The 20417-nt window shown below is 39.8% G+C and overlaps 1 protein-coding gene across 5 annotated transcripts in view; it reads left to right on the plus strand.

Moving 5' to 3' along the window:
- Positions 1 to 20417, plus strand: part of ABCG2 (ATP binding cassette subfamily G member 2 (JR blood group)) — an 82980-nt gene that overhangs the window by 5512 nt on the left and 57051 nt on the right. Inside the window, exons 1-2 of one of the 5 annotated variants that reach the window (XM_072622342.1) lie at positions 8054 to 8292; positions 19750 to 19861. The exons of 1 other annotated variant lie outside the window; for it this stretch is intronic. The gene's annotated coding sequence lies outside the window, so the exon portion shown is untranslated. Of the gene's footprint in view, positions 1 to 6669; positions 6783 to 7706; positions 7772 to 7864; positions 8293 to 19749; positions 19862 to 20417 lie in introns of those variants that run through there. 3 more of the 5 variants (XM_072622346.1, XM_072622345.1, XM_072622343.1) reach the window with 3 other exon arrangements.

A 20417-nucleotide genomic window follows, 5' to 3' on the forward strand; every position in this document is an offset into this window, starting at 1 on the left:
CTCTCTCACTTCATTCTAATGATCACAATCAAAATCAAAGACAAAGTGATAGAAATCCAAAAAAAATGCTATTATACAAAACATCAAAAGTGTGGTACCTCTGTAGTCCTATCTCAACTACAGAAAAAAATACTGTGATATTGTATTTGTTATATTTAATATTTATTTTAAATGGTTTATATTTTATTTTTTCCAATTACATGTAAAAACAATTTTAAACATTTGTTTTTAAAAAATTTGAGTTTCCAATTCTCTTCCTCCCTCCAACCTCTCTTCCCTTCCTGAGACAGCAAGCAATGTGATATAGGTTATACATGTGCAGTCGTGCATAACATATTTCCATATTAGTCATGTTGTGGAAGAAAACAGACCAAAGAACCATGAAAAAAAAGTAAAATATAGTATGCTTCAATCTGCATTCAGACTGCATCAGTTCTTTCTCTGGAAAGGGGTAGCATTTTTTATCATAAGTCCTTTGGAATTGTCTCAGATAACTGTATTGCTGAGAATAGTCATTGCTAAGTCATTCACCTCGTACAATATTGCTGTTACTGTGTACAATGTTCTTCTGGTTCTGCTTACTTCACTTTGCATCAATTCATGCAAATTTTTTTATGTTTTCTGAAAGCATCCTGCTTGTCATTTCTAATAGCACAATAGTATTGCATCACAATTATATACCACAACTTGATCAGCCTTTCACCAAGTGATGGGCATTCCTTCAATTTCCAATTCTTTGCCACTACAAAAAGAGTCATTATAAATATTTGTGTACATATAGGTTCTCTTCCCTTTTCCCCCTTTGGGATACAGACCTAGTGGCATTGCTGGGTCAAAGAATATGCACAGTTTGATAGCCCTTTGGCCATAGTTCCAAATTGCTCTTCAGAATGGTTAGATCAGTTTGAAACTTCACCAACAATGCATTAGTGTCCCAATTTTCCTACATTCCCTCTAACATTTGTCATATTCCTTTTTTGTCACTTTATCCAGTCTGATAGGTGTGAGGTAGAACCTCAGAGTTGTTTTAATTTGCATCAGTGCTTGGGAATGGTTTTAGATAAATGCTACTTATTTTATGGAAAGCTCCATTTATTCCTATGCTTTTTAGTGTTTTCTAATAGGAATGTTTTGCTTTGTCAAAAGTTTTTTCTGCATCTGTTGAGATAATCATGTGATTTTCGTGGTTTTGTTACTCATATGGTCAATTTCCTAATATTGAATCAGTCCTGCATTCCTGGTATAAATCCCACCTGCTCACAATCTTTGTGACATATTGCTGTAATCTTCTGGCTAGTATTTTATTTAAAATATTCATTAGGGAAATTAGTCTGTATTTTTCTTTCTCTGTTTTTGTTTTCTTTGGTTTAGGTATCAGCACCATGTTTGTGTTGTAAAAGCAATTTGTACTGAATTAGTTGTACATACTGAACTCCTCATGGTATTTTTGTATTTTTGACCAGGATGGTACAGTGGCCTAAGCTAAAATATGCTGAAAACAAACCACACACAACGAGCAAAGGTAGTTGGTGAATAATTAGCGGTGCATTGAATACTGTAATAAAACACAGTCCTACCAAGGTGAAAAACAGAGAAAAGGAAAAACAGAGCTTTCCTATTAAGAGAAAGTCTAGCCCCAAATGGACTTCCAAATCACTGAGGCTTTCCCCACAGAGATTGAGAACTTGGATGTTAACCAGAAATCATGCCCTCCCCTTCATGTGAGACACCAAACTATCCTGGAGGAGAATTCTTCAATTATTTCCTTCAGCACATAGTGCAATCTTGGATAAAGACTTAGAAGACATTCTCATAGAATTTGCAAAAAGGTAGAGGTAAAGCTATTACATTTGTATGACAAAATTAAAGATTTCAAAAAGTATTAACCTTTTAGGTTAAATATAGATCAATATATATGTAAATGATATATATATGTGTACACACATATATATAAATGATAGGTCAATAGCAACAAAATTAAAGAGATAAGTGTAATTTTTAGAACTGAACTTCAAAAAAATCAAATTAACTAGAATGAAGTAAATGCAGTATTTGTAATTTGTTTTTTTGAAGGGTATATGAATCTGTTTGGGGAGATCTACTTTAATAGCAGTTTATATGAAAAAGCCCACCCTAGTGAGCTTAGTTTGTTGCAAACTTAGTATGGAAAAAATCACTGAGAGGTATTTATTTGTAAAAACAGATAAGGGGATAAATGGAACTTGAACTTAGAGTCTAATAACTGTGAGATATGTTCATTAGGACCCCTACTCTATTCCAATTAGTATTAACAAGTTTAATATTTTACATAGGATAATTAGATAAGATAGATTCTTATAATGGGTCTTTAGAGTAGGCCTCAAACTTTAAGGTAATGTTCACTACTTCTTCACCAGTTGTGAAGCTCACTTGCACACCCACAAGAATGCTAACAAAGGTATCTCTTTCCTGTTTTGCTCAAATTCCATGCCCAAACCCAGCATGACTGGGATGCCTTGACTTTTTGGAAAGTCCTCCAACTTATTTTTGTGCCTCCGGACCACCCTCTCTTGCTCAACATGGGCAGGTGACCATCTTATGACCCCTTGGTCACTGGAGATGACTCTTGCCTTGCCCATTTTTGGCCCTTAAGAGCAAACAATGGTCTATCAACCAATGAGATACTGTATTTTACCATGCCTATTTTGCATATTTGGTTATCAAATCCAATAAAAATATGGTCTAAGGGAACAGGGGCATTTCAGATCTTCAGAGGAAGATCTGAGGCCCTTTTCATTAGAGGGCACCATGAACCTTTTAATAAAGTACTCAGAACTCTGCTTTAGTTTCTTTTATTGTAGGCTGAACAATTTGGAACTCCACACCTACAACACTCATTATTCCTCCCCCTTGTTTTTCCCAGGTGTTTACTGCATGGGTTTAAGCCAGAGGTGGCCTTCTAGGTACTTGGGTGCGGCCTTTTGACTGAGTCCAAGTTTTATAGAGCAAATCCTTTTATTAAAGGTTATTATTAAGACTCTATTACATTCAGATACTGCTAAATGTATTTAGCCATTCCCAATTGATAGGTATCTACTGTCAGAATTCTTTGCTATTATTAGAATATCTTTATTATATAATACTTTGGTGTACATGTGACTTCTTTATCTTATATAACTTACATATCATATACAGATACATCCCTCTATCAGATTATATGCCTGGGGTCTAGATCCACATCCAAGAGTATGATTGTTTTTGCCCTTTTCTTAGTAAAATTTCAAATTACTTTCCAGAATGGTGATTGATCTAATCCAGGGGTGGGGAACCTTTGGCCTCAAGGCCACATGTGGCGGCCCTCTAGGTCCTCAGTCTTTTGACTGAATCCAAACTTAACAGAACAAATACTTTATTAAGGATTTAAATTCTCTATATTAAATTCAAACTCTAAATTCTGCTTGTTTTCATTTCATCATCAGTTCTTTTCAAATAGTTCTGTTTCTCCTCAACCACTCCCATTCCACCACCCATACCCCCTACAGCTATGTGACCCAGAACAAGCTGTTTCTCCAGTCAGGACCAGATTCCTCACCGGTACCCTGGGAATAAGATTTGCAGTGTCTACCTCCAGCATGGAGTTTGGAAAAGATTGTGTAAATGTCAAAAGTGCTTTACAGGAATACTGCGTTGAAGAGGAAGTTGGATAACATCTCTAGAATCCCTTCTGACTCTTAAAATATGAGTTAAAATATGTTGACTATACATAGTAAAAAGAACACTGTACAAACCATCCTGTCTGATGTCTTCAAAAACACCCTTCATTAGCCTTGCCCCCAATGCCCGGAATGATGGCACATGCCGTCCTCCTCCTTGGAGAATATTCAGTTCAAAGATCAGTTCAAATGGTGTCTCCTACTAGAGTTTTCCTCAACCTTGTGGTTACTAGTGCTTTCCCACCACCAAATTACCTTGAATTTATTTTGTGTGTATATGGGACAAATTGTAAGCTGCTTAAAGACAGGGGCTGTTTCAACTGCCACTGTGTGATCTTGGACAAGTGGCTTAACCTCTCCGGGCCTCTGTAAAATGAGGGCAGGACTAGTAAGCTTCCAAAGTCTCTTTTAGATGTAAAACTATGATTTTTGTCCTTCTATGCCTTGTGACCGGCACACAGTGGGTGCTTAATAAATGCTTGATAAAAATATTTGTTGGCCACTAATTTAACCTTTCAGCAAGCATTTTTCATAGCGCTGTGGATAATTCCTGACTCTGACCCACACTGACCCATGTTGGTATGACCGTGGGCAGGTGCCTTACCCTCAGCTGTAAGCTGGGAGCTGGGAAGGGGTGTGTAGATTCACTAGCCTCTCGGATCTCTTTCAACTCCAAATCTAGGATCCTATAAACTCAGCTCTTTGGGTAACCTTCTTATTTAAAGTGATTTTCTTCAGTATTTTTGAAGTCTCCTTTAGCAAGTTGTTGACTCGTTTTTCATGATTTTCTTGCATCGCTCTCATTTCTCTTCCCAATTTTTCCCCTACTTCTCTTACTTGATTATCAAAATCCTTTTTGAGCTCTTCCATGGTCTGTGACCAATTCGTATTTTTCTTGGCTTTGGATGTAGGAGCTTTGACTTTGTTTTCTCCTTTTGGTTGTCTTTGGCTCTTCCTTGTCACCCAAGTAAGATTCTATGTCTTATTTTCCCCCCACTGTTTGCTTATTTTCCCAGCCAATTACCTGATTTTTTAGCTCTGTTAAAATAGGTCTCTCCTTCCAATGTGGAGAGTGTATTGTCCCAAGCTTGGGGTTTTGTGTAGCTATTTTCAGAGGTACTTCTAGGGATCTGTAAATTTTCAGCTCTTCCAGGGCTGTATGATCAAAAGAGAGGTGTTTCCTTCTCTCCTGGTCTGTGACTGACCACAAACACTCTTTTCTGCCTTGGAACATGAGGATGTCCTCTCTACCACCACCACAAGCTCTGCCACATGCCAGCACTCCTCTTTGCCCCTGGAATGCCATCCAGGACTGCGACCCAGATCCAGGCAGAGGCAAAGTAAGAGAATCCTGCCTCAGCACCAGCAAAGAGATCCCTGCACTCTCCTTCTGATCAGCCACTCGATCCCCCACCATCTGTGGGCCAACAGCTCCAGAAGCAGCCACTGCCACTGCCACTCTGCAGCTAAGACCAGATCTTGCTTCTTCCCTCACCCAGGTCCCTCAGACTTTTCCTACTGACCATCTAAGGTGTCTTTGGCATTTGTGGGTTGAGCAGCTGCTGGTGATTCAGTGCCCTGAGGCCTGTTCTGGCCAATCTATGCCAGCATGCCCACACTGGACTGCACTCTTCTCTCAGACCCGTGCAACAGGCCTTTCCTGTCAGCCTTCCAGGTTGCCTTGAGCTGGAAATTTGTTTCACTCTGTCATTTTATGGGTTCTACTGCTCTAGAATTTGTTTAAAGTCATTTTTTAGAGGTATTTGGAGGGATTTTGGGAAGAGCTCAAGCAAGTCCCTGCTTTTACTCTGCCATCTTGACTCTGCCCCAAGGTAACTTTCTTAAGACTAAGACTTTAACTTAAGACTTCTCTCCAGGGAAGATTGGCACTGGTATTGGTAGAGGGGCTTTCTTTAGTCAATGAAACCACAGATTCAGTCCCCATTACCCTGCTGAGCAGACCGTGGTGCTAGGAGGCACTACTAGCTTACAAAAGAGCATGTTCCCTGCCCTTAGTGCATGGAAAAGGCAAATAAAATTAACACGAACAATATTATAGAATGATCACACAAGGATCTTAGCTATGCCCTCACTGGGGCACACACCTCCTTTTACATCTCCCTAATTGATTCACTAGCCCACTCACCAGAGACTTTCCCAAAGCGTTCTTCAGATTCTTCAAATCTCTCTTCAGACCTCCCATGGATCCTTCCCTCCTACCCTTTCAGCTGAGACCCTTGCCTCCTATTTGAGAGAAAAAATGGAGACCATTTCCCCAGAGGTCTCTTTTTCTCCCCTCATCTCTCATAGTCAGTCAACAAACATTCGTTAAGTACTGAGGATACAACAAAAGGGGAAAAACCAGTCTTTGCTCTCAAGAAGCTCACTGTCTAATGAGGGGAACAACATGCAAACAACTACGTACAAAGAAGATACAAACAGAGTAAACTGGATAATCTTCAGAGTGAGGATCAAGTTTCTTGTAGAAGGTAGGACCGATCTGAAGGAAGTCAGGAGGTGGAGATGAACAGGGAGGGACTTCCAGGCAAGGGAGAACTGACCAATCAAAATGGGAATCTGAAGGACGGTTGCCTTAGAAGAACTAACATAAGCATGGGGGCAGTGCAAGGGTGGGAACAGAGGAGAATAAGGTGTAAGAAAACTAGCAAGGTAGGAAGGGGCCAGGATATGATTGCCTTCCCCCAGTCTCCTATAAAGATGTGACCCTGCTCCTCTCCATATGCACAGCGGATTCCATTCCAATCTATCTTCCCCAGCAGACTACCTCCCTCTAGTAGAATAACCCTACTCTCTCACTAACTTTCAGGTCTATTCCTGTCTCCTGGCTGCTTCCCTCTGCCTACAAATGTCTCTTATGGTTGGAACACCCAAGTCTCCTCCATCTTCAGAAAACCCTCCCTTGATCTATCTACCCTATTAGCTATTGTTCATTATCTCTTTTTAATTTTTTTTATAGCTGAACTCCTTGAAAAGGCTGTCTAGAACTGGTGTCGCCAGTTCTTCTCCTCTCAAGGGATTGAGGTCTGCCTTCTGAACTCATCATCCAGCTCAAGCTTCTCCCTCCAGAAGGTACCAATGATGGAATTACCAAATCCAATGGTTTTTTCTTAGTCCTCATCCTTCTTGGCTTTTAATAGTTGATAGCCCTTTGATATTTTCTTCATCAGAGATTTTTTTTACACTGATTTCTCTTGGGGGATGCAAATAATTTGGGGACATTGATTTGACTTCCATGGATTTATGAATCATTTTTACGTAGATGATTCAGCCGACCCTAACCTTTCTCCTGACCCCATTTTTAGAGGCCTACTGAACATTTTGAACCAGTTATCTCATAGTACAAACCTTAAAATTAACATGACCTAAACTGAACTCATTCTCCCTCCTCTCCCCCCATTCCATCTTCCTCATTTCCCTATTACTGTCAGGGCTACTGCCAACCTCCCAGCCACCCAAAGTCACATCCTCCACTCTTCTCTCTTACTCCCTTCCCAATACCTAATCTATTGTCAAGTCTTGTTGAATGGCCTTCCCAACGGTCATCTCTCCCCATTCCAGTCCAACCTCTGCTCAGTTGTCAAACTGAGTTTCTAAAACACCATTTTGACTCACCCCTTTACTTAATAAATTCCAGCAGATCTCTATTACCTCTAGGATCCAATTTTTAAAAATCTCTTGTATTTTAAAGTCCTCCCTACCTTACTCCTCTGATACCCAGTAATGCCAGCTTCCTAGCTTCACACATCTAGGATTCCAAGACTTTTCCACCCCCTGTCCCAGTCTGCCACTGCTCTCCTTCCTCCAAATCTCTGTTCAAATATCACCCTTGGGCAAGAAGCCTTTGCCGATCCCGTCTCCATACTCGTGTCAGCCCTTTGCTTATCTCCTATTTATTCTTGTGGCTTTTTCCCTGGCTACATAGTAGTTTGCAAGTTGCCTCTCTTCCCCTCCCCCCTATTTAATTGTGCTAATAGAAGGCAGGGACTGTTGGGTGTTTCTTTGTATCCCCCGAGTACACGTTGATTTGAGACGACTGGATGGACTGAATGAAGACCTGGGTAAGTCGGAAGCAGCTGGGAGCCAATGCGGCCTCAGAGCCTGGCTGCGCGACCCTGGGCAAGTCCCTTAACCTCTGTTTGCCTTGATCAGCTAGAGAAGGGAGTGGCAAAGCGCCGCGGTGGCTTTGCCAGGAGAACCCCCGGACAGCGTGGGCCGCGGGGTCCCGGGAGTGGGGCAAAACGGTCAAGTCCGGCCCGTCTCTCTCACACCCACCCCGGCCTTCCGCGGTCCCTTCCTCGGCCACCACCAGGCCGCCTCCCCTCCCGACGCAGCCGGAGGAGGCTGGAGCCCTGCCCTGCGGCTCTCGGGGTGTGGCCCCGCGAAGCCTCCAGCCCTTCTGGCGCCCCCTCCCCGGCTTTCCGCCGGCCCCTCCGCCCTTATCTGGAAGTGTAGCTTGGCTTTGCAGCAGGGCGGGGGGGCCGTTTCCTCCTCCAGCTCCTCCTCTTTCTTGCCCTCTCCCTCCTCTAAACTCCTCCTGCTCCTGTCCGGGCTCCGGCTCCTCTATCGAGTCCGGATAACGGTGAGTAAGGAGGGAAGCTTCTCATGCTGGGGTTCGTGGCTTGGGGCAGCCCCTCCTGCCTCCCTTATTCCCTTCGCGCCCTCCCGGCAGCTTAGGAGGAGGCTTGGAGGAGGGGGCATAAAGGAAAAGTGGGCAGCGGCGCCTGGCGGGGAAGTGGGGTCCTCTGGGGAGGAGGGGGTCGGGGAAGCGCGAGTCCCTGCCTCCGCATCTCTCTCCCAGTCCTTACCGGTGCACGTGAGTTAGTGCAAACGTAAATTTGATTAAAAACGCCCGCTGGAAGAACCTGGCATCTGATGTTAGACTTTGCAAGGACCCGGGGCAAAGAAGAGGCAGGCTCCGGTGTCTTTACTTGTTGCTCTGTAGGCTTGGGGTTGGGAAGGTTCTGTTTAAAAAGTCGGCCGGAGCCTGAAACTGACTCGTGTTCATTGCAGAGGCTTCGACCGTGGTCTTTCAGTTTCCCCTCCAGCCCCAGGGTGAAATTGTTTAGCTTGGGATAGACTTTGTACCCCGACCACAATTTAACGCAGGCACGCAAGCGGTGAAATCACCTGTTTCCCATTTGGATCATCCTTGATTGTGTTTTGTCACGCATTTCAGCGTCTTATGGATCTCTAAAACGAAATAGCTGTTTTTATAAGCTTTATTTTGGGTTCGCAGTTTTCACCGCATCTCTTGGAAAATGGAGAAACTTTAACGGGATGTTCAGTTTTTGTTAACTTCAGTGGTTTTCCTTTTCTTCAAACCCTAAATACAAAATGAAAATACGAAATGTTTAGTTTGAGAAAGGACGTTTCCCCAAATATAGCAGGGTTGGATACCGATAGAAACATTTTTTTACAAAACACTGACCTTTCCTCCCCCCTATCCCTTAATTTAGCCTTCTTTGCATGAAAATCACACTTCCTGAAATGCATGTTCTGCTTCTTAGAAGCCCAGCTCCTACCGTGTAAGAGGAAGGCACTTAAGGCAATTGTACTCGTCTGTGTTCTTACCATTTCCCCCTAGAATACTAGCTCCAGAGGGCAGAGGTCATTTCATTTTTGTTTCCGATCTCCGGCACCTTCCAAAATACCTTACACATGGTGGGCTCTTAATAAATACTTTCTTATTGGTTAGCTGCATCTGTCTTTCGAAATTATCCAGAGCTAAGTTTAAGATTAATATTTTTAAAAATATTGATTTCTAATTAAGAAGACTATGGTTGAGAATGTAAATGTTGATCTGTTTTTAAAAATAGAAGTGAAACCTTAAGGAAACTATTACACATCAGCATATGTAATATATTAATTTTATTAATTAATACAGTTATCGATATAATATGTAATAATATAACTAATGATATCACATAATTATAATTGTTAATATATTTAATGAGTATGGGAATGGGGAGTGTGCTTATGGGGTATGGGTTTGAGAGCGGGGTATGGGGAGTGGCTGGAGGGCAGAGAATCAGGCAGTAACTAAGATTAAGCAAAATTTAGCAAAATACAGCTCTTGGTACCTTACATATTGACATTAATTAGAATCTTGATAATGGCTAAGGCATAGGGAATGTGTGTGTGTGGTTTGCAATTAAGGCAGTTTATTCTATTTAGCATTGTTTCACAGATAACACACAGGTGGCCCTGGAATATTTGGACTCTAGCCTCTAACAGGTTCACTCTTGCTCTGGTCAGACAGGAAGGACAGGAAGTCAGCTTTGGAGGGATTAATAATCTTAATTATTCTAGTCTAGTCTTCTCAAGAGGGAGTTGCTGATAACAGGAGCGCTAACTCCTTCAGCATTGCCTAATTCCAGCAGGGGCAGGTGGGAAGGGGGATGGCAGCTACCCATACATCTTGATGGGGTCAGTCGAGACAAGCATAACTTGTACACTCCCCTAAATCCCCTCAATCGTCAATGGCAGCCTTTTGAGGCCCACACAGCATCATACTGTCATATTTCCCTAGGGGTTCCCCTATGGTTTCCCTGCTCACTGAGCAGTGCCCACTTCCTTTATAGGGCAACAGACAGAGAAGGCGTCTTGCCCACATTAAACTCACAGGTTAACTTTAGCAATATCGCCATTCTGCACAGTAAATATCAAATTATGTCACTCCATATCTCATGGTACAGCCAAAGTAGGATTGTTTTATCACTATGATTTTAGGAATTACTATCCTAGGATTCTTGGGCCTATTCTGGGAGTTACTATCTAACACCTGGAAAACTAGACATTGCCATGACCATGGATTCTGAGAAATTAAACTCTAAAAAGATAACAAAATCCTCCTTACATCCAAGCAATTATGTGTTGAAAGAACTCTGATAGCTAGATCCTTGCCTCAAGAATGGGGCAAGTAAGGCATGGCTATAATACTGAGTTCCAGGACTCTGCTGGGTTTCTTATTTGCCACCTTCTTGATCAGGTACAGGTCTTCCTGGCCTGCCTGCTCCATATTACAACATGGCCTTAGTAGCTGAATTAGAGAAAGATTCAAAAGAAAAGTTCAAAAAGATTTTTTAAAAAACTCCTTTATTCGCCAGGAGAGACATAAGTTCCAGAACTTGCCCTTATGACCCCTTGGGCAACTGTGCCGTCTTTGTGCAGAAGATTAGAATTTAAAAGACAACCTGCTTTTTTCCTAGTAGTCATCTATAAGGAAGAAGGAAATAGAATGAAGAAAGCATTTTTATCATCTCAATTCCTTCCTCTAAAACCACCTTTTTAATGAAGAAAGGCAATTTGGGGGAGGAAAAAAGTATAATTAGGACAAAAGTGAGGAAAAAAATCAATTTAAATATAATCTGCGAATAGGTATACAGGGGAAATGATTAAATGATTTAAATTTAAATCATTTATTTAATTTAATTAATTTTAATTAATTTAATTAATTAAATTTAATTCATAAATGATTTAAATGATTAAACACCTCAAAGTGAGAAAAGATGAGATTTGTAAGGGAGAGGGGAGAACCTGGCCAATGGTCATGAACAGGTAACTGACTCTCCATTAAAAGGGGGATTCTGTTGTAAAGATTCATTCTCTCCTTGTCTTGTCCTTGGGATGTTTACCTTTGCCAAAGTTAGGCTATTTAAAGAATCACAGAACTTGACAGTCAGAATGGACTCCAACTCAACTCATGTATGAGCCAACTCTCTCTCTCTCTGAGGCCAACAGCTGGTCATCCAGTTTAATGAGAATAAAACCTATTCCTGCCCTCCCAATTGCCTATTCTCCCCTTATGGATAGTACAGATAGGTCCTGACTAGTGGGAATAATAAATCCCCTGAAGTATATTTGAATTGGCACTATTCGAAGTTTAATTGTGTGAATATTATAATTGGGTATACAATGGAAATATGTAAATTCAAATAATGTGACCACTTGATTCATTACTTCTCCTAATTGGGACCTGGTTTTTGTATTAAGGGAGCTTAAATTTAAGTTTCTTCTTTATGGTTTCTACCCACTGTTTCTAGTTCTCCCAGCTCAGCCCTTAGATGTAGTTATCATGTCTTCCATGTTGTAGTAGGAACAGTACCCTAATCCCTTCCTTTATACTGGTTAGACTTAGTTTTCTTTTAAAGGTTTTGAATCCATTCTCCAGATTCTTGCTTGTTGACTGAGTGCGAGCACCAAGTACTCTTTCAGATGTTTGACTGGTGAAACATTATGGACAGCAGGTGTAACTTGATGGTTCCTCAATGCTCATCCTTGTTGAATATCCTTCTCCAGCTGTGGCCAAATAAATTATAATAATGCCAAATGATTCATAAGTCCCATTTTGTTCCAGTATTGGACCTAAAATACTGGGATGCTGCCTTGAATGACGTCCGCGCTACACCAGTTGGCAGTATTAGAACACTATAAACTAATAAGTGCTCTGGAAAGGTGAGCTGTGACTAGCCTTCATATTTCTGGTGATATTTTTGGTGATGTCTCTGAAGAGGGAGCCTTCCAGGGAAAGACTAATATGAATATTAAAAATAGCATCTTGAAGATAATTGTAATAAATTGTCTTTTAGGTCCATCTGCATTATTTTAGATGTACCTGGACTTCCAGCCTCTTTTGCATGAGATAATTTTCCCCATTCTTCTCCCTAGATGTCCCTTCTTACCTATTCATTTTTTTTTTGGCATCATCCAAATTTGATCGACTGCCACATGCTTTTTTATGTAGACTCCTTCTAACTACTCTAATAATGATAAAGTTCCTACAAGATATGTGTATCATTTTTCCATATAGAAAGGCACAAAGTTTAATCTTACTGAGACCCCTGTGATTTTTCATGTTTTCCTTTCTGTCCTTTTTTTGAGTCTTGTATTTGAAAGTCACATTTTCTATTCAGCTCTGGTCTTTTCACCAGAAATGCTTAATTTCATTAAATACTCATTTTTCTTGGTTGTAATCTCAGTTCTTTTGCCTTCCAGAATAATATATTTTAAATCTTTTGCTCCTTTAATGTGGTAGTTATTAAATCTTGTGTTATCCTATGACTCCACGCTATGTGAACTATTTCTTTCTAGCTACTTGTACTGTTTTCTCCTTAACCCGAGAGCTCTAGAATTTGGCTGCCACATTCCCAAGAGTTTTCATTTTGGGATCTCCTTCAGGTAGTGATTGGTGGATTCTTTCAATTTTTATTTTACCTTGGGTTCTAGGATATCAGGGCAGTTTTTCTTGATAATTTCTTGAAAGATTATGTTTAGGCTCTTTCAGTACTCTAATAATTTTTAAATAATCTCTCTTGGTTTTATTTTCATGGTCAGTTATTTTTCCAATGAGATATTTCAAATTTCTTCTATTTTTTATTTTGTTCTTTTGACTTTGTCTTATTGTTTCTGTCTGGATTCTAGCCTGTAAAGATATTTTTGAATCCTGACTGACTGTCATATTGTAAGAGCTGTTTCTCACAAGTCATGTCATTTGCATATTTGATAAGTATGCTTTTATCCAGATCGTTAATAAAGATGTTAAACAGCATAGAGCTAATCGCCTATCTCTGGACTTTCCCCAGAGGACATTGTCCGAGTTAATATCAGTCTCTTTATGACTGCTCTTTGCTTTTAGCCACTCAATCAGTCTTGAATCCACCCAGCTATAATTAGCACATCTCTTCTAAGATTTTAGTGTGGGAGACTTTGCTAAAACCTGAATACACTCTATCCACCGCATTTCCCTTATTTATGCGTGACATAGAGGCAAGTAAGATTAGTGAGGTAGTAAAAGGTTATGGTTAAATACATCTGACCTATGCCCAGAGCAGGGACATTGCATTGTATTCAGAAATGAACTTTGAACTATTTATGTTAGAAAATGTGCAGTTTTGCTGAAACAGCTATAATATAACTGTTACGGATTATAGGCCATGGGAATGTGAAGTGGAAGGATTCCTAGATATCCTCTAGTCCATATCCTTCATCTTAGAGATAACAAGACTGAGGCCCAGGGAAGGTACGTTGATGTATATGTTCTTAGTGCTTGAATGGTTCCTATAAGCCTGGAAGGCTTAGCTTGGCATTTGCTTTCTGAGCATCAGCCTAACTTGTTGCCCAGAAACTTGTAACTAGGCAGAAGATTGGTCACCATTTTTTTTCCCACAGCAGTTCATGAAGGCCTTTGATTGTAGTGTGTGTTAGAAAGAGGAACACTCACTCACATGGGTAGAACTGGAAATCATGCGTTTGGAACTGCTTTAGGCAAGGGAAGTCTTTTAAGTTGGCTTCGATTTTGGGGAAAGATGATCCACATCTGCTGGAAGAAGTTTTCTTTCTTTTAAGTTAGAATGGTTAATTAAATTTTTTAATAATTAAATTTTTTATAATTAAATAAATTAAAAGCTAATTGTTGCCTAAGGGGTAAGAAGAAGCTAGTCTCAGAGCCAAGATGGCTTGGGTACAGATCCTACCCTGATACATGCTGGTTGGGTGACATTGGACAAGTCAGCTTTTTAGTTCCCTCAGACAACTAGTTAGGACAGGAGTGGGGAAGCTGTGGCCTCGAGGCAACATGTGAACTGTCCCTTTGGATTCAGTCAAAGGGTTGCACTTGAGGACCCAGAGGGGTCCTCTTGAGGACACTTGAGGACCTAGAGTATCACATGTGGCCTTGAATCCCCCTGGTTTAGGACTATAAATTGCAGGCATTTTTCCAGGAAATTTTCTTATCAGAGATGAAATCGAGGAAGCAGTAAATAGTGTAGTTTGACTAGAATGCAGAATGTGAGACAAGGCTGGAGAGGTCCGAAAAGGTCAGCTAGACCCTTGAATTTGAGGCTCAGGAGTTTTCCCTTGTGTGGGGGGTATAGCGGAAAGAGCTCAGACCTTGGTATCAGGAGACCAGGGTCGAGCGCCTGTTAGTATTTGGGTGACCTTCTATAAAACAGTGAACCTCAGTTTCCTCATCTGTGAAATGGTGATGATAATGTTTGCGATATTTTCTCATGGATTATTGTGAGAATCCGATAAAATAATTAAACATTTATTAAAACACTTGCCATGCTCTGAACTTTGTGCTGGACACTGGAAGCATACCCCCAAATAATTTACAGTCTTACATATACTCCAAATATGTTTTTGTTATAAAGTGTTTACCTCACTTTCATTTTCAAATTTATCCTTCCCCTTCTCTCTCTTTTTAAAAATGTAAAGAGTATTTTATTTTTTCCGATTACATGTAAAGACAATTTTTAGCATTCTGAACTATCTCTTGAAACTAATTTTAATTTTATTTTTTAAAATTTATTTTTAGTTTTCAAAACTAAGAATTTTTTAAAAGAATAGGGAAAAAGCATTCAGCAAAAGCAACTAACACATCAGCTAGGTAGGAGAGCATAGCCTGCACTCATGTCTGTACTTTTCCATCTCTACAAAGGAGGAAAGAGATAGCAGGCCTTTTTCAGTTCTCTTGCAGAGCCAATCTTCTTGGCCGCATGTTTATCTAAACCTTAACGATGGATATGTGAGTGCAGAGGACTTCCCTCTCTCTTATTACTTCTTTAATGCTCTGTGCTTTAGATTATTTTTTAGTTCCTGGCTAGCTTTTACAAGTTAGAAAACAATTAAACGTTTCTGGTGGGGTCATCATAGTGGAAAATGATGAGTGCCACTAAGTGTGAGGAAAGATTGGAGGCATGGAAACGGATGGTGATGGCTTTAGGGCAGTGGGAGTGGACAGGAAGTGACTGATAGAAATATTTTGACTTAGATATTAAGATGTAGTAACTGATTGGATGTGGAGGGTTAAGGATGGAGGACAAAGTCAGAGAAAACTGAGGTTTTATGTCCTGGTAACAATAGTGGTGCCATTAACCTTGGTTGTGAAGTTAGAAGAAAAGACAAGTTTAGAAGGTTTTATAAAGCTAGATCACCCTTATATGGAGATATTAAGACAATATTTCCCTAGCGAAGTAGGTACTACAGACGTTATCTCCGTAAAATATAGATACAAGATAATCTATAAGATAAAATAATCTATGATTATAGATATAGATATGTCACATATATATCTCTATGTGATATAGATATAAAATAATCCATAAGATTATAGATATTGATATATGTCACATCTATATCATATAGATATAAAATAATCTATAATATTATAGTTATAAATATGTCACATCTATATGAGATATAGATATAAAATAATCTATAAGATTATAAATATAGATGTCACATTTTTATCTCTATATGATATAGATGTCAGTCTATATCTCTATGAGAGTTATAAAATAATCTATAAGATTATATAGATATGTCACATTTATATCTCTATGATATAGATATAAGATAATCTGTAAGATTATCTCTATAAGAAAATTAAGACTCTGATTAAGTTAACATTTATTAAACTTTCCTCTTTATAAGGCCCTGTACTAGCTGGAGAGAATATAAAGAAACTTGAAAAATAGTCTCTATGACCAAGGAATTTACATTTTCTTTAGCAATACAACTTATAAAGAGTAAAATAAGGTAAACTATGGAGAGAAAGACCCCTAATAATTAGGGGAATCAAGAAAAGCTTCCTTTAATCTTGTTCACCAACCAGTTCTCAAATTTTGCTAATTGAAACCTCTGTTAATTTTTCTTTCATTACCCTTTTCTGAATAGTCATCACTGCCTCAGGACCCCATCATCTCTTGCCTAGAATACTTTGTCTCTCTTGGGTCTTTCTCCTTTCCAATTCATCCTCCACATGGGTGTCATGGTGACGTTCCTATAGATCATGTCACTCCCTTACTCAATGACTAGCACCCTGTTGACTTTAGAATCAAATAGATACTCCTCTCTTGGTAGTTAAAGCCTTCACAGTCTGGCTTCAGTCTTTCTTAAACAAGAAAAGATTTTTAAAGATTGAATGAGATAATATCTGTAAACATAGCATGTAGTAGGTACCCTATAAATGTTCCTTCCCTTCCCTTATATGTCTAGCCTTACTACATATCATTCTCTTTCACATACTCTGCAAACCATCTAGAATGTCTTTCATACTATTATTCAAACAGCAACCCATCTGTCTCTTCATATTTTTGACGCAGGCTGTTCCCCAGTATCTGGACTATGCTCTCTGTATGCATCACCCTCTTAGAATTCCCAGTTTCTTTCAAAACTCAGTTCCATAGTAATACTCCCAGGAAATCTCATCATGAGAAAATCCATCCTTTGAGACAGCACAAGCTTTGGTGCTCACACCTCATGGGTACCCAGTACCCTCCACCCCTCTGATTGGGGGATCTGGAGGGCAGAACAAATCTTCCACTTAAGGAGAACTCCCAGCCAAGTCTATATTTGCAACAGCTGCCCTCCTTGGCCTCTACATCTGTACTGGGTACCTCCTTCCTCCACCTCTCCCTTTCCCCATCCTCCCAGACTGAAAACAGGTTTACTTTTGTGTCTTACCTCCTGTCTCTGAGCTTTCAGATTGTCTGAGCCTTGAAGGAAGATGGAGATTCCGAGGGAGCTGCAAGGACATAATGAATTAGAAAAGCCCCAGGGGAAGGTTTTTTGATGCCAAGACAGAATCTGCATTTTATCCTGAAGGTGGGAGGAAACCATTGAAGCCTTCAGGATCAGGAGGGTGAACTTTAGGATAGCGAATCATGCTATATTATGGAAATGCTTGTTCATTCCATAAATTAAAAATTAAATATTTTTTTTAAAAGCTAGCTGGTAGCTGTCGGTGGCTATATGAGATATCGTGCAGGTAGAATTGACTGTTTAGACACTCACTTTTCAGCCTCCATGCTGGAACTTGTGGCTCCTTACCCTACCCCTTATTTACCATTGTTCTCGTCAGCATCATGGATGATCTCTTTATTGCTAATGCTGGTGACTTTTTAAAAAATCATTATTATTGACCTCTCTGTGGTGTTTGAAAGTGTTGACCACCTCCTGTCGCTGGACACTCTCTTCTCCGTGGGTTTTCGTGACAGTATCTTCAAATTCTCCTCCTACTTGCCTTACTTTTCTCAGTCTTGTTTGCAGGGTCACGATCCATGTTCCATTCCCTTTGTGTGGGTATATACCAGGGCTCTGTCTTGAGCCTTCTCTCTCTCTCCCTCTCTCTTTGTCTCTGTCTCTGTCTCTCTCTCCCTCTCCCCCTCTCTCTGTCTCTGTCTCTCTCCCTCTCTCTCTCCCTCTTTCTCTCTCTCTCTCTCTCCCTCTCTCCCTCTCTCTGCCCACTCTCTGGATGAACTCCCCACCTGTCATCTCTTAATGATGACTTATAAACCTATGTATGGAACCCTCATGTCCCCAGCTGCCCAAATCCTATTTTTAGGAATCATCCTTGACTCTTTACCTTTCCTACCCCCATCTGGTCAGTTGCCTCATCCATTCAATTCTACCTCCACTGTGTCTCTCATATTGATTTCTTTCTCTTGACTCGTACTACAGCTACTCTAATTCAGAACCTTAATTCCTTACTTGCTCTCCTAGGATAGTCTTTTAATTAGATTGACTTCCTAAATTTAATCTCTTCCCTCTCTGTTTTCATGGAGAGTTATCAAATACCCATTGATAGCTTCTGCTGTGAAATTGATGTTCTTAAAGTTCCAGTCTGACCAGGTCACTCTCCCCATCCTGAAGTTTCAGTGGCTTCCTTTTGCCTCCAGGATAAAATACAGATTTTGTTTCGGTATCTAGAATCCTTCATGCATGACTTCAGACTTTCTTGACAGTCTAATTATACATGACTGCATCTTATGTCCCCAGGGATACTGACTATTTCTATATATTACATTCTGTTTCCTTTCTGTGTCTTTGCATAGCTTCTCCTTAATGTTTAGAAGGTGCTCCCTGTATAGTAAATAGAGTTAGAGTCCTAGCCTTGGGGAGATCCACAAAGTCTAGACTTTGATATATATTGACTTATGACCATGGCAAGTCACTTTACTTAACCTTCTCAGTGCCCAAAGCAACTCGCTAAGATTTGATCATAGATAAAATCACAAGTCAGTTCCGTGTGTGTGTGTGTGTGTATGTGTGTTGATATAGTTGAACCCAGCATGGCTTTTGTTCTATTGGTATAGCTTTCAAGAATCCAAAGTCACATCCATGCTATGAATGTACAGGTATTACCCAGATTTTACAGATGACTGAAGCTAATTGAACAGTTAACTCATTCACACAGATGTGTGGCTCCAGGTGTGGAGTAGGAAATTGGAAATATGGTACTGAAACTCAGACACCAGGCTTCAGACATAGACTTGAATATTATCTACTTAGAAATGACAATTGAATTTATGGAAGTAGATGAAGGGAAGAGGCTGGGGACAAAATGTTGAGGGAAACCTATATTTCAAGAAGAACTATCAAAGAAAACCAATTAGACAAGTAGGGAGGGAACCAGTATATTTAAGTGTCATTGAAACCAAGGAAGGGGGAAAACTTTAGAAAAAAAGGAGTGATCTGCAGTGCCAAGTTGTATAGAGAAGTCAGGGAAGCTGAAAAAAATCTATTGAATCTGTCAGCTTTGTGGTTGAAGGTCATGACAAGTGGTTTTGGTTTTTTCATTTAGTCAGATAATCTATTCAAAATAAGTAGAATGAGAAAGTTCAGAACAGTTACTGACAGAGGTCAATCAGTTAATCCACAAGTCTATATTAAATCCCTACTATGAAAATACAAAGACAAAAATTAAACAATCTCTGATTTTAAGGATGAGATTCATAATAGTTAATAAAGGGTTACCATGGAATTGTGAAGGTCTATATTGAAATTAGAATTAATTTGTACTGTATACAGTCAAGATGTCTTAATTTTTTTGTTGTTGTTGTTGATAGGTCTGTGTTGTGAAGGTCTATGTTGAAATTAGTATTAATTTGTACTGGATACATTCAAGATGTCTTAATTTTTTTTGTTGTTGTTGATAGGTCTATGTTGTGAAGGTCTATGTTGAAATTAGTATTAATTTGTACTGGATACAGTCAAGATGTCTTTAATTTTTTTTTTTTTTTGGTTGATAATCCAGGTACACTGGCTTACTTGTCATCCTTACACAGGACACATCATTTGCTGACTCCACTTCAGTGCCTTTGCCCTAGCTGTTGTCCATGCCTGAAATGCTCTCAACTTCTCACTAGGTATGCTCAGTGGATAAAGCTGGGTCTCATTTGTTTCATTTTGCACTCTAAGTCAGTCTTCTTTCTGTCAGGAGGTAGGTAGTAACATCATTAGTCCTCTGGAAAATATGGTTGGTCATTATGCTGATAAGAATTCCTAATTCTTTGAGAGTTGGTTGTCATTGTATAGATTATTCTGGTTCTGTCGCTTCACTCTGAATCAGTTCATGCAAGTCTTCCCATGTTCATCTGAAACCATCACCTTCATCATTTCTTACAGCACAATCATTTTACACAACATTTACGTACCATAATTTGTTCATCCATTCCCCAATTTGTGGGCACTGCCTCAGATTCCCATCCTTTGCTATCTCAAGAAGAGCTAAATTTTTGTACATACTTAAATTTTGTTTTACTTAGAACTAATTCTTCCTTTAATCTGCCATCACTTTAATTACCCTCCTCCCTTACGACCTTTTCCTCCTATTTTCCTTTTGAATGAAATATGCCTCTAGAGGTACCTAATTCTATGTGTGTAGTCTTCCCTTCTTTGATCAGTTCAGATGAGAGTAAGTTT

Source organism: Notamacropus eugenii, chromosome 7 (genome assembly GCF_028372415.1).
Source record: "Notamacropus eugenii isolate mMacEug1 chromosome 7, mMacEug1.pri_v2, whole genome shotgun sequence".
NCBI lineage: Eukaryota > Metazoa > Chordata > Mammalia > Diprotodontia > Macropodidae > Notamacropus > Notamacropus eugenii.